This window comes from Dendrobium catenatum, unplaced genomic scaffold (assembly GCF_001605985.2).
Source record: "Dendrobium catenatum unplaced genomic scaffold, ASM160598v2 fragScaff_scaffold_1220, whole genome shotgun sequence".
NCBI classification, from domain to species: domain Eukaryota; kingdom Viridiplantae; phylum Streptophyta; class Magnoliopsida; order Asparagales; family Orchidaceae; genus Dendrobium; species Dendrobium catenatum.
In genome coordinates, this window is record NW_021319682.1 from 10,620,551 (window position 1) to 10,634,049 (window position 13,499).

At 34.2% G+C, this 13,499-nt stretch overlaps 1 long non-coding RNA gene across 1 annotated transcript; it reads right to left on the reverse strand.

Annotated features, from left to right (window-relative positions):
- Positions 1–1,872: 1,872 nt before the first annotated feature.
- LOC110100399 lies at positions 1,873–13,173 on the reverse strand. The gene is made up of 2 exons (XR_003702242.1): positions 13,010–13,173; positions 1,873–6,284 (listed from the first exon to the last, which is right to left on the reverse strand). It is a non-coding gene; the product is annotated as an uncharacterized LOC110100399 (long non-coding RNA).
- Between the last annotated feature and the right edge of the window lie 326 nt (positions 13,174–13,499).

Consider the following 13,499-nt stretch of genomic DNA (forward strand, 5'->3'; position numbering starts at 1 on the left):
CGTCAGTTAACAAAAAAAAAAAAAAAAACTATCTTTTACAAAAAGTACTGGGCAACCGAACGAAGCCTATAACATTATGACAACCATAGCATAAAATTCGTCAATACATAATAAAGAATTGAATATGGAGATATTCACCCAATATTTTTAGCTTGGTTACATTGTTCTATTTTACGGTAACCATTTGCCAAAAAATGACAAATTTATGAGGCCCAACAACATTTTGATCATATCATGGGTCAACGCTGGCCAGCACTTACCATAGCATAAAATTCGTCAATACATAATAAAGAATTGAATATGGAGATATTCACCCAATATTTTTAGCTTGGTTACATTGTTCTATTTTACGGTAACCATTTGCCAAAAAATGACAAATTTATGAGGCCCAACAACATTTTGATCATATCATGGGTCAACGCTGGCCAGCACTTGGTTGGGCATCTTCATAACACCGAAATTGTTATTACGTTCGGTTGGCAGGCCAATGTTGCTCCCATTTCATCCAGACCAACGTTATAGAAATAGGCATGCCACCCAAATTTAACCAATCGATCTATTTACAAATTTAGAGTAAGACAATGAACTTTTTCAGTGGATCAGACGAATTTCGCTGAGTCAATGAAGTTTGTTTTATGCAATGAATGAGAAGAGATGTGAAAGGATTCATGACTCAAATGATTCAAAATACAGATTTTATGAGAAAATTAATCATTCTCATATCTTTTGTTAATATGGGCACTTTTCCTTACCATAAATCACAATTTTTTTTTTAAATTTTGGACTATTTGTAACAGTTGAAATATTTTTTACAGAAGATGCAGATACAATGAAAAATTATTACGAGCGGAGACCGGATCAGTTCTATGCACTTTTACTGCAAAGATAAAACTAGACGATTCTTTATGTCTAATCTTCGCACATAATAATCTCTATTGATTATGGGGGATCATATTATTGTTTTATATAAAAATATCGAAGTTGTCAAAGTGACCCTTAAGAACTCTCCTTGAAGAATGCAGCTAACTTTAGCTGTTGGCATTTTCTTGAAAAAATTTGTTGATCGACACATTTTAACAATCTAAAGGAAAAACCTTTGGACCCGTCCCTTCAATAGAAGAACAATTTGGTTCAAGATAGGCTTACTATTGTCTCAGAATGTTAAAACTAAATGCTTATAAAAACCATGTTAAATGAGATTGGATGCCTAAATTAGTAGCGGTTAAAACCGTTAGTAAAAAACATCTACAACAACTGTTTCAAAACCACTGCTATCAAATGCTGCGAAAATCTCACATTTTTTATAGTGAGGGGAAGTTGACTAAAATTTGTATGTAAATAACCTTAATGACAACACGCCCTTACCTCGGCCTGATACATTTTACGAAGTCTTTCCTTATTTGTAAGGCACGAAGCACAAAGTATCAATGTTTCGACTCCTTGGCACTCAACACCTAGGAATATAGGATAAATGGATGTCAGTCTCCTCCAAAAATCCACTTGAGGAATCAACTTAAGCTTTGTTTGGGACGACTTTCTTCCTGCTTCTTAAAGCAGCTTTTTAGCGTCAAAATTTAAAATTTTTATACTAGAAAGCCACTTTAAGAAGCAGGAAGACAGCTGTCCCAAACGAAGCCTTAGTTCTATATCTATTCATACTATTTAAAGAAAGAAAAAAAATTACAGAATCAATCTCTTTTAGTTGAAGTATATCTTTTTAAGCACAAGATTAACTCCGTTTTGCCCAAATAAAATGGACAATGCTACACCAAAAATCATGAGAACTAGATTTATTTGAACAAGCATGAATATTAACATAATTTCTAGATCTCAAAATATCCGAATGCTCAAATTTGAACTTCTAGATTCTGCTTTGAGTAATCCAAAATCAACTTTTAATAAATTTATAATTAAAATCAATGTCTCGATGAGATGACCTGTTGAGCTCAATACTAGTATTGGAATTGTGTCGACTGCGCACGATGATTTTCGAAAGCTAAAAAAGCGTGAGGCCACAGGAAATTAGCCTGACGCATGTTGACCAAAAACCTAAATAATTGAAATGACCTCCGTTTGAAAAAGAAACCATTCTAGGGTATTCGGGATAGATGAAGCAGCTATGATCGACACCCATATTTGCCAGGGTTGTCAACCGACAAAAATAATAATTTTGCTTGCTCGTGCAAGTCAATGTATTGATGTTATTGTGCGAGTCAATGTTGGATTGATGTTAAGACTTTAAACGAGTTAAGTCGAGTTTGAGTCATTGCTAACTCGAGCTCAACTCATCGGCCAAATCATGAGCTCGAACTCGAGTCGAGCTCAAACAACAAGCTCAAACTCGGCTCATTGTGAAAATGGAAGTCTCGCGAGCAGCTTGGGAGGTTGTGCACAGCTTCATTGCAGGAGACGGCATCCCTTGCACCGGAGAAGAAGGTCGCGGGACTAGCATCTGCCAAAGAAGACAGTTGCAACTGAAAAGAGAGATTAGAATTTGCTTTTTAATCTTGGTAAAAGCACAGGACAATTAATTCTTCTTTTTACCTTTCAAAAAAAAGTTAGCTGCTATTAACAGCATTGGACAACAAAGACAGCGGGCCAATTTTTTTTTAGTTTTTATTCTTTTCTTTTTTTCATGTTGTACTGTTGCTTTTATTAAGATAAAAAAGACTTAAATCTATTTTAAAAAATAATATTTTTTATGATGACCTGGCTTGCGGGCTCATGAGCCGAGCCTTATCAAATTTAACAAGCTCGTGGCTTATTATTAAGCTTGACTCACGAGCTCGTTATTGAGTTGAGTGTGCATGAATGGCAACAATGACGTGGCGAAAAAGTCGTGGCACGATCAATTTTAAAAGAAAAAAACTTACATAAACTATATATTTGAAATTAATTACAAATAGCAAACAATACATAAATACTCAATCCATCATATTCCCATAACCCAACTGGCCCCCCTCCCGACTAAAACAAACTCATGCTCGACCCCTCTCGTCTCTTGTTCCCTCTCACATGAAGTCTGTTGGCTCAAGATAAACGACACCAATGCATGAATCTCGCTTTGCAGACATAGGATTCCATTATCCTTGGGTCAAATTATAGTTAATCAGATTTTCCCTAAAGGTAGTGTCAGGGTTTAATTAGATTCAGGATTCTTACTTCCCATGAGTGTAAGCACTCATAGTTAATTACCCCTCTTAATATATAAGAGAGATATCTTGATTAAGGATGACTAATTTTTAAGTATTTTAGTCTCATTTGTCGGAAAAATGGAGGTAAACCCGATCAAGATCCTATAGTTTTGTCGTCCCGAGTATACCGTAGGTTTTCAGTTTACCAACACTAACAATTATTGATTGTAGTATCTAGGGAATATGATTAGCATCCACAGGTTGCTTCAACTCAGGGATCACAAGTAGACTGAGCTAGTTAGATGTGAGTTTTAATTTATTTGAATTTTTAGGATGTACATATATTAGAATACCCAACAATTAAATTATTGGGCATCATAATCTATATGACCAAGTTGTACGAACCGCTATTGGGTCACTTCTAAGTGAAATAATAAGACCCGCTTTCAGGCATCTTCTAAATAGAAGTTGTAAGACATATTACTTGAGAAAAACTCCTCTCATAATAAATATGAAACCTCAGGCAATTTAACATATATGGCTAAATTATAAGACCCACCATTAGGCTACTTCCAAATGAAAGCAGTAAGACTTATAAAACCCAAATAATTAGTCAACTTTTAATAGGAGTCGTAAGACCTATTATTTGAAAAATTTATATTCCTGCCACCACCGCCATCACTTAGGTAACTTCCTCCATTCTTTCTTCGTCCTCTTCTATTCTTTCTTCTTCCTCTTCTATTCTTTCTTCTTCCTCCTCTTTTTACTTTTTCTCTTCCTCGTCTTCTTCTCCTTCTTCACCTTCTTCTTTCTCCTTTTTCTTCTTCTTCCTTATCATTTTCTTCTCTAAACCTAAACCTAACCCTAGCCCTAACCCTACCTTTTTAATTTCTCTCTCCATACCCCTCAAAATGCCATCCTCTCTTCACAAAAAAGCCTCCTCAACCCTCTACACCATCCAGACCAGAAAGCCTCATCTTTCTCAACTTTTTCTCTCTAGACCTAGAGAGAAAATTCTCTCTAGAAAGAGAAAATTTATAATTTCTTTCTTCAAACACCTCCCTCTCCACCACAAATATCTCTCACCCTCATTCCCTTTTTTCTCTGTACCTAGAGTGAAAAAAATTACATTCTCCTCTCTATAAAATTGGAGGGAGAGAAAGAGATTTTCTCTCTCTAGCACCACACTCCTCACCACCACAATATTCTCACACCATTTCCATAAAAACCTAGCCTATCCCTCTCTTTCCATTCTCTTTCTCTCAAAAAAGAGAGAAAACCCGTATGGAGGGCCCCACTCTATTATAGCAACCAAGGGACATAGTGTGCCAAACACAAAGGCTTTCCTCAGCCCCTCAATCAATGCCAACCCCTAACCGACAAAAAGGCACACAGACCACATATAAGAAACCCTAGTGAATAAAAAGTGAAGGTGAGTGAGTGCTTTAAATTCAACTCTCCCTCTACTCTATATCTATGTTTCTTCATTTTCATCTCTATTTGAAGCCTTTACACGGTGAATCTCAATGTCAAAGATCCTAAAATTCACCATGGCCACTAAAACATATTTATCTACATGTAAGTGTAGTTCTTAAAACTAGCACGTATCTTTGTAACACACTTAGAATTTTCCCTTGATAAAAGTCTAGCATGTATCTTTGTATCACACTTAGAATTTTCCCTTGATAAAAGTCTAGCATGTAATTGGAACGTAAGGTTATCAGTTTTGATAACCGCATGGAATTCATATTGGCTTGGACATGTACTATTAGCATTTTCTCCTTGGATGGCAATTGCCGTAGAAAACACTTTTTGACAACCTGCACTTTTATACGGGAAGGAAGGCTGTTGGTGTTAGGTTGATGGATGGTTGATCCCTAGGGATTCCATTAATTGCATTTAGTACTTTTTCAAATTAAACTTATAATTTTCAAATTTTCTTTCTTACTATGCCGAGTTAATTTCTTAATTATTTTTCAACTTGGTAAACCATTATAGGTAAGGGTTAAATTTCGACCAACATAGGTAAGAATATCTTATGCTATTTTGTCTAACTTATCCTGTTCTACATTATTTTTTGTGAAGAGTTTGTGAAAGATCGAAAGTTTGTGCGAGTTTTATCCTTTGTATATCATAATACATCTAATTATGATGTTGACTTAACATTTGTTTGTTATTCTTAATATTATGCTTATTTAATTTTTATGCACTATTTAAAAATTATTAAATATTGCCCAAGTCATATTGTCCTATATTTCTAATAATTAACATGTCTTGTCTCATGTTCGTAGCGACGCATCATACTTAACATTTGTTTGTTATTCTTAACAAGCGAATGCTCATTAGAAAGGATGATATATCTTTAAAGCATAATTATTTATGTGGCGGGTATAAATCTCTCAAAAATGCCTTAGTGCTAATGCACCATCCATAATGTTTTTTTTTTTATGTTGGGCATTGGCCAACATGACTTCTCTATCGCCCCCTAACCCAAAGGCTCTGACAAGCCCATGCTAAAATTTCAAGGGAATGAGGACATCTCTAATGCAAATGTAATTAAAATGCCATTAGAACATTATCAGTCACTTTAAGATGAAAATGAGAAAAAATCATTCATAAACTCTAAAAGATGGGAAAATACATAAAATGAAACAATTAATGAAAAATGTTACTTCTGAGTGATAAATGAACTTTCCAAATGAGCACGATCGTCTCCCATGACACTTTTAAGGAATATGTGAACAAGTGGCTTAGAAATGTCGATAATGAACTACAAATATACAGGACTTGCAATAATGTGCTCTCCAAACTCTACATAATACAAAAAGATTTGAGTATGGGAGACCTTAAAACAATGACGTGTCTAAGTTAAGCTCACAAGCAACTCTCCTATCATGCCCATATAAAACCAAGTCACCATAACATAAGACAAATGGGCCAGTCACCTTCAATCAAGCCATAAACCAGCTCAAGTTTTTTAGCATCACAAGCCTCAAAGGTTTTGAATTTCAATCACTTATGTTATTTCACGTGTTCAATCAATTATGGAAAGAAACCTATGTGATCCTCTTACAAAAATGGCAAATCCTACACCTAAAGCTCAACCAAAATGCCTCATGTGACTCTCCAAGACTCCAAAAGCTTCCCAACCTACAAGCAAGCCAAAAAGTCCCACATTAGTGTGCATGACTTCATCCAACTCAAAATTCACCAAAAACTTGATGAATAATCAACTCTCCATGAGCTTTACCAACAATGAAAATTTGCACTTAATTTTTTTTTTAATTTTCTCAAAATTTAAAATTTACCATATTGATATTGGATTTTCAAAAATAGAAAATTCCAATAAACATTTTGAAATTTTTATAAGAGCTTCATCTCATCAAACTCCACCTAGTATTAAGTTTTCATGCCAAGCTTTCATTTCGATTCATCACAACAAATTAATCTTTTAAAGTCATTTTTCAACTTCCCAGGATTCTTAAAAACTGCAATTTTTACTAAAAAAATTATGAAAATTGTTTAGTGGCATTCACTCACCAATATCTAACTCTAGTAAAAATTCCAAGCAATATTTTCACAATGCTAAAATCTAAAATTTTCTAAAATTACAAAAATGTCAATACCCCTAATTTAGCAATTTAATCTTCTTGAGTGACCAAATTACATGAAAATTGTACATATTTTTTGTTCCTCTACCAAATACGTCAAGTCCTTGGTTCATCCGAGATGAGGCTAAATTATCCCTCTAAAATTAGACTCAAATAGCACCAAACTAATCCCTCGTCTCTCCTACAATGAGATTGAGGAAGTTGACTATATAAAGGTTGTAGCAATGTCCACTAAATTTTTTGCCCCAAACTCTCTGGTACGAGGTAAAAATATCTCTCAAAATAGAATTGAACTAACACCTCTCCAAAATGAGGATAAACTACAAGCATACTATCCATAGACAAAATAAAAAAATATCCAAGATCAAGTTAAACAACAACCCCTATGAAATGAGGATAAACCATAACTCCAAAACTCAAAATGCTCCACCATATGAGATCAAGTTAAATTAACAACCCTTATGAAATGAGAATAAACTATAACTCCAAAACTCAAAATGTTCCACTATATCAAATGTCCACAATGTCAAATGTACGGAAATCAAATGTTCATCGGTGATTTCTCTAGGACAAGGCTAAATTAGCACCCTCAATTAAATCCCTCAATTCCCCTACAATGAGGTTGACACAGCTAATGCCCCCATTAATATATTAATATTCCATTATAAAAATAAAATATATAAATAAATATGTATGCTCCCTGTCAATTCCTACAAAATGAAGATAAATGAGAGTTGCATGCAAAAAATTGCTCCTAGATTGACGTACTTCAAGTTCTATCTATCAATGTTTAAAATTGCGTAATTGGGTATTGAGGCGTTTTTCGTTCGTGAGGCGATGCGCCTCAAGGCGTTTTGAGGCGTAAGCCTCAAAATCAAAAGATTGCATAAACATAAAATGATAAATTTTTATATACTAATGAGTAAAAAATATAAAACATAAGAAAGGCACAAGATATGAAGTGAAATCAAAATATCCCAATAATAAGGTAATATGAAATATAGTTCAACTCAAATTCTATCTTTCTCAAATCACAGTATTCTTTTCATTAACATATAATTCCAAAAATAAATAGCAATGACATATCACATAAGAACTCATAAGTCATCAGCACTGTCATCACTATGGGGTCTTTATTTGAATCATCATTATGATGAACCACTCTCTCCCCTTCCTCCTCTCCTATAGAGTCCAATGTCTCCCAATCAAAGCATGCACTAATGAAGAAAACTTATACAAAGCATGCACTCATAAAGAAGCAGACTAACAGTAACAACTATTACTAAAGATGATGAATACAACAATATGTCGGGCAGCCGGGGGTCCAAGGGGGCGCTATCCCATAGCGCGCCCCCGGAACAAATTCTTTTTGTAAGAGTAATTTTGAAGTTCTGCTTATTTTTAAAGTTCGTAAGTCGTTTGTATGGAAAGATACCGAGCGGTACCGAGCATTTATCGAGTGGTACCGAGCATGTACCTAGCAGTACTGAGCATGTACCTAATGATACCAACATTGTTATACCGAGTGGTACCAAGCATTGTTGTACTGAGTGATACCGAGCATTTTTTTATTTTATTTTAAGAGGTGGACGCCTCTAAAGCATGAGGCGAGGCGCGCCTCAGTGAACTTGAGGTGTACACCTCAATATCAGTTCTCATTGCATAGGCTTTGAGGCTTAAAAGTTTAAAATTGCACTGAGGTGCACCTCTTATTGTGCAATTTTAAACCATGCTATCTCTAATGGAGCATATCCATGCTTATTTAATCAAGCAGGGCTACAAAATCAATCCCTCCTCGCCAATTCACAAAGACTCCATGCCAACTAAATTTGATCTTGAATGATTAAGAAAAATAGGCTAAATGCCCCTTCTAAATGTTGCATCATTGGCTAGTCAAACTATATAAAATCTCAATTATTTGATTTACCAATCCATTAATCAAGTCATATTTATCCCCAACAAGTCACATTTTTTAAATATAATTGGACATCAACACTACTCCACTCAAATAAATCATATCCTCAATGAAATTTATTTTAAACTTATTTATAAGTTAACAAATATAAAGCTCAAATGTACCAGAAATTGTTATGCCAACTAACAAACTCTCAAATGTTGTATCCATAGTAAAATCTGTCGAAGATCAATAGTTACATTTAACCCCAATGAGTTGCTCCAAAACTAATAACAAATTTAATGTACGTGTAGTAGATCGCCCTGTTTACTTTCCAATTGAACTGACAACCTAACTGCAAATAAATCCTAAGGCCAATTCACAGAGAATCCATGCCAACTCAATTTGACCATGAATGATTAAGAAAAGCAAGCTAAATGCCCTTCTAAATGTTGCAACTTTGGCTAGTCAAATTATGTCAAATCTTCATAATTTGATCTACCAATCCACTAATCAAGTCATGTTTATCCCCAACAAGTCACATTTTTTGTATACAATTGGACTTCAACACTACTCCACTCAAATAAATCATATACTCAATAGAGTTTAGGGAGTTGTTATGCAAATGAACAAACTCTCAAATTTTGTATTCATAGTAAAATTTATCAAAGATCAATAGTTAAATTTAATCCCAATGATAGCCACTTTAATGTTTGTGTAGTAGATTGCCCTATTAACTTTCCAATTGACATGACAACCTAAATAAATCCCAAGGGGTGTTAACACCATGCAAGCTCTTAAAGGACCCCATGCTTATTTAATCAAGCAGCTAATAAATCAATCCTCTTGGCCAATTCACAGAGAATCCATGCCAACTCAATTGATCATGAATGATTAAGAAAAACATGCTAAATTCCCCTTCTAAATGTTGCATCATTGGCTAATCAAATTATGTCAAATCTCAATAATAACCAATCCATTAATCAAGTCAAGTTTATCCCCAACAAGTCACATTTTTGGTATAGAATTGGACTCTCATATCCTCAATGAAGTTTATTTTGAACTTATTTATAAGTAAACAAATATAAAGTTCAAATGTCTAGGGAGTTGTTATGCCAACCAACAAGCTCTCAAATTTTGCATCCATAGTAAAATCTATCAAAGATCAATAGTTAACTTTAATCACAATGAGTTACTCCATCAACTAATAACCAATTTAATGTATGTGTAGTAGATCGCCGTAACTTTCTAATTGAAATTACAACCTACTTGCAAATAAATCTCAAGGGACTTCACGAGTCATGACCATGCAAGCCTTTAAATGCCCCCATGCTTATTTAATCAAGCAACTCTAAAATCAATCCACCTAGCCAATTCACAGAGAATCCATGCCAACTCAATTTGATCATGAATGATTAAGAAAAGCAGGCTAAATGCCCCTTTCTAAATGGTGCATCATTGGCTAGTCAACTTACGTCAAATCTCGATAATTTGATCTACAAATCCATTAATCAAGTCATGTTTATCCCCAACAAGTCACATTTTTGGTATAACCAATTTAATGTATGTGTAGTTGAATGGAGTTTATTTTAAACTTATTTTTAAATGAACAAATATAAAGCTCAAATGTCTAGGGAGTTGTTATGCCAACTAACAAACTCTAAAAATTTGTATCCATAGTAAAGCCTCTCAAAGATAAATAGTTAAATTTAATCACAATGAGTTGCTCCATCAGTTAATAACCAATTTAATGTATGTGTAGTTGATCGCCCTATTAACTTTCAGTTTGAAATCACAACCTTCTTGAAAATAACTCCCAAGGGATTTTACGGCCATGCAAGCTTTTAAGGGGCCCCATGCTTATTTAATCAAGCAGCTCTAAAATCAATACTCCTGGCCAATTCACATATAATCCATGCCAACACAATTTGAACATGAATGATTAAGAAAAGCAAGCTAAATGCCCCTTCTAAATGTTGCATCATTGACCAGTCAAATTACGTCAAATCTCGATAATTTGATCTACAAATTCATTAATCAAGTCATGTTTATCCCCAACAAGTCACATTTTTTGGTATACAATTGAACTTCAACACTACTCCACTCAAATAGATCATATCCTCAATGGAGTTTATTTTAAACTTATTTATAAATGAACAAATATAAAGCTCAATTGCATAAAGAGTTGTTATGCCAACTAACGAACTCTCAAAATTTGTATCCGTAGTAAAGTCTCTCAAAGATCAATAGTTAAATTTAATCACAATGAGTTGCTCCATCAGCTAATAACCAATTTAATGTATGTGAAGTAGATTTCCCTATTAACATTCCGATTGAAATCACAACCTTCTTGCAAATAAGTCCTAAGGGACTTTACCACCATGCAAGCTCTCAAAGGATCCCCCCATCCTAATCAAAGACAACAAACAAAACAAAACAAAACAAAACAAAAAAATCCTCTGAGATCAAGTTAATCTAACAACCCCTATGAAATGAGGATAAACTATAACTCCAAAACTCAAAATGCTCCACTATATCAAATGTCCAAAATATCAAATGTATGTAAATTAAATGCTCCTCGATCATTTCTTTAGGGCAAGGCTAAATAAGTACCCTCAATTCACCTACAATGAGGTTAACACAGCTAATGCCCCCATTAAAATATAAATATCCCATCTATAAAAACAAAATATATGAATATATATGTATGCTGCCCTTAAATTCCTTCAAAATGAAGATAAATGACAATTGGATATGAAAAAATGCTCCTAGAATGACGTACTTCAAGTTTTATCTCTAATGGAGCCTATCTATGCTTATTTAATCAAGCATGGCTACAAAATCAATCCTCTTGGCCAATTCACAAAGAATCCATGCCAACTTAATTTGATCATGAATGATTAAGAAAAAACAAGCTAAATGCCCCATCTAAATGCTGCATCATTGGCTAGCCAAAATATATCAAATCTCAATTATTTGATTTACCAATCCATTAATCAAGCCATGTTTATCCCCACCAGGTCACACCTTTTTTATAAAATTGGACATCAACACTACTCCACTCAAATAAATTATATCCTCAATGGAGTTTATTTTAAACTTATTTATAAGTAAACAAATATAGAGCTCAAATGTCTAGGGAATTGTTATGCCAACTAAAAACTTATCAAATTTTGTATCCATAGTAAATTATATCAAAGATCAATAGTTAAATTTAACCCCGACGAGTTGCTCCATAACAAATAACTAATTTAATGTGTGTAGTAGATCACCCTATTAACTTTCCAATTGAAATGAGATGTTAATGAAAAAAATGAAGCATACAAGGTGCAATAATTCAAGAAGACCTAGCATTTAGAGTGAATCACCGTTATATGAATACAAGCCACTGGTGAGAAGGCTTTTGATGTGTAACTTGCTAGTGGAGTTCGTAGAGGTGCAGCTCTTCAGAGGTTGGATTCGAGGTGGAACATTGGAGTGCCCTCTAGCAGAAGGAAGGGTAATGCCATCCACTGCCACATCCTAAAATCAACAGCCACATCCTAAAATCCATTTCCCACACAGGTGCTGCTTTCATGCAACGAAGGTGACTACATAGATAGGGCTAAACCGGTTGAGCTTAATTAGGCTAGTTTTAGAGTGTAAAAGCCCCAATTGGAGTGATCAAAGCATCTGCAGATTCAAATATGATGTTTCAGAGTTTCTCTGGGGTTAATCATGCCATTTTAAACTTACATGGCCACAGATTTAATCAAACTATGTCACATTGGGTACTGGTTCAATCCTTTTGGGCAACCTTTAAAATTCATTCTTTATGTGTAAAATTACGCTCGACCAGATAAGGGATTTCTTGTTAGAAGATCCAAAGACAACTCAAATTATTAAAAAGTAAAAAAGAGGTGTCCATAAACTGCTAAGCCTTCGTCAATGAAATTGACACATTCGTGCATTTAACACCATGAAAAATCAATCCTATACTTAAACATTGCAACTACATGTATAAACACATTTCATAAGAAAACTCAATTTTCGTATCATGACTTCCAAAAAGGACAATCTAAGAAATAAAAACTAATTAAGGTCGCGTTAAAAATGCCTAGATGATTTTTTTTTATTTTTTTTTACATTCTTGAATCGGAAATAGTTTAAGAAATGCTAGTTAGGAAATAAATGCATAATCGGAAAATCATAGCCAGGGAATCAAATTGAAAATAAAACCCTAAGATGCTTCACCTAAAGTCGCTCAGTTCTTACGATGCCAGGGAATCAAATTGAAAAGAAAACCCTAAGATGCTGCACCTAAAGTCTCTCAGTTCTAAGGATATCATTACTTCTATCTACAACAAGGTGGGAGAGTGGAAAGAGAGAACCTGACGAGCATGGCCGCAGGCGACGGCTTTGCGCCTACGGTAAATACCGATCCGCGTCGTCCTCTTACTCCAAGCGCCTATTTTATCTAATTAGGTCTGGGAGCTCATTTTGATCATTGATGATTAGCTCTTAACATTTAGGGAACGAAATAAAAGGTTTTTAGAAAAAGTCTTTCCTTAACATATATATATATATATATATAAAGAAAGTAATTTAAAAAGTCTTTCCATATCAGAATTATCTTCATAATATTCCTCCGTAGTCGTCCAATCCAATTATATTAGTGCACTTCAATAATCTAATTATATTATGAAAATTTTTTGAATCAGAAATTTGATACTAAAAAATTGCTTTGAAAAATAACAAAAAAGTTATCCCAAACGAAACTTCAGTATATCTCATCAATGAATAGAATGAGTGGCTATGATGGATTCCTAAATACTAGTGGGTTGATTGTTGTAGCCTATAGGTTAGATTTGGCAACGAAAC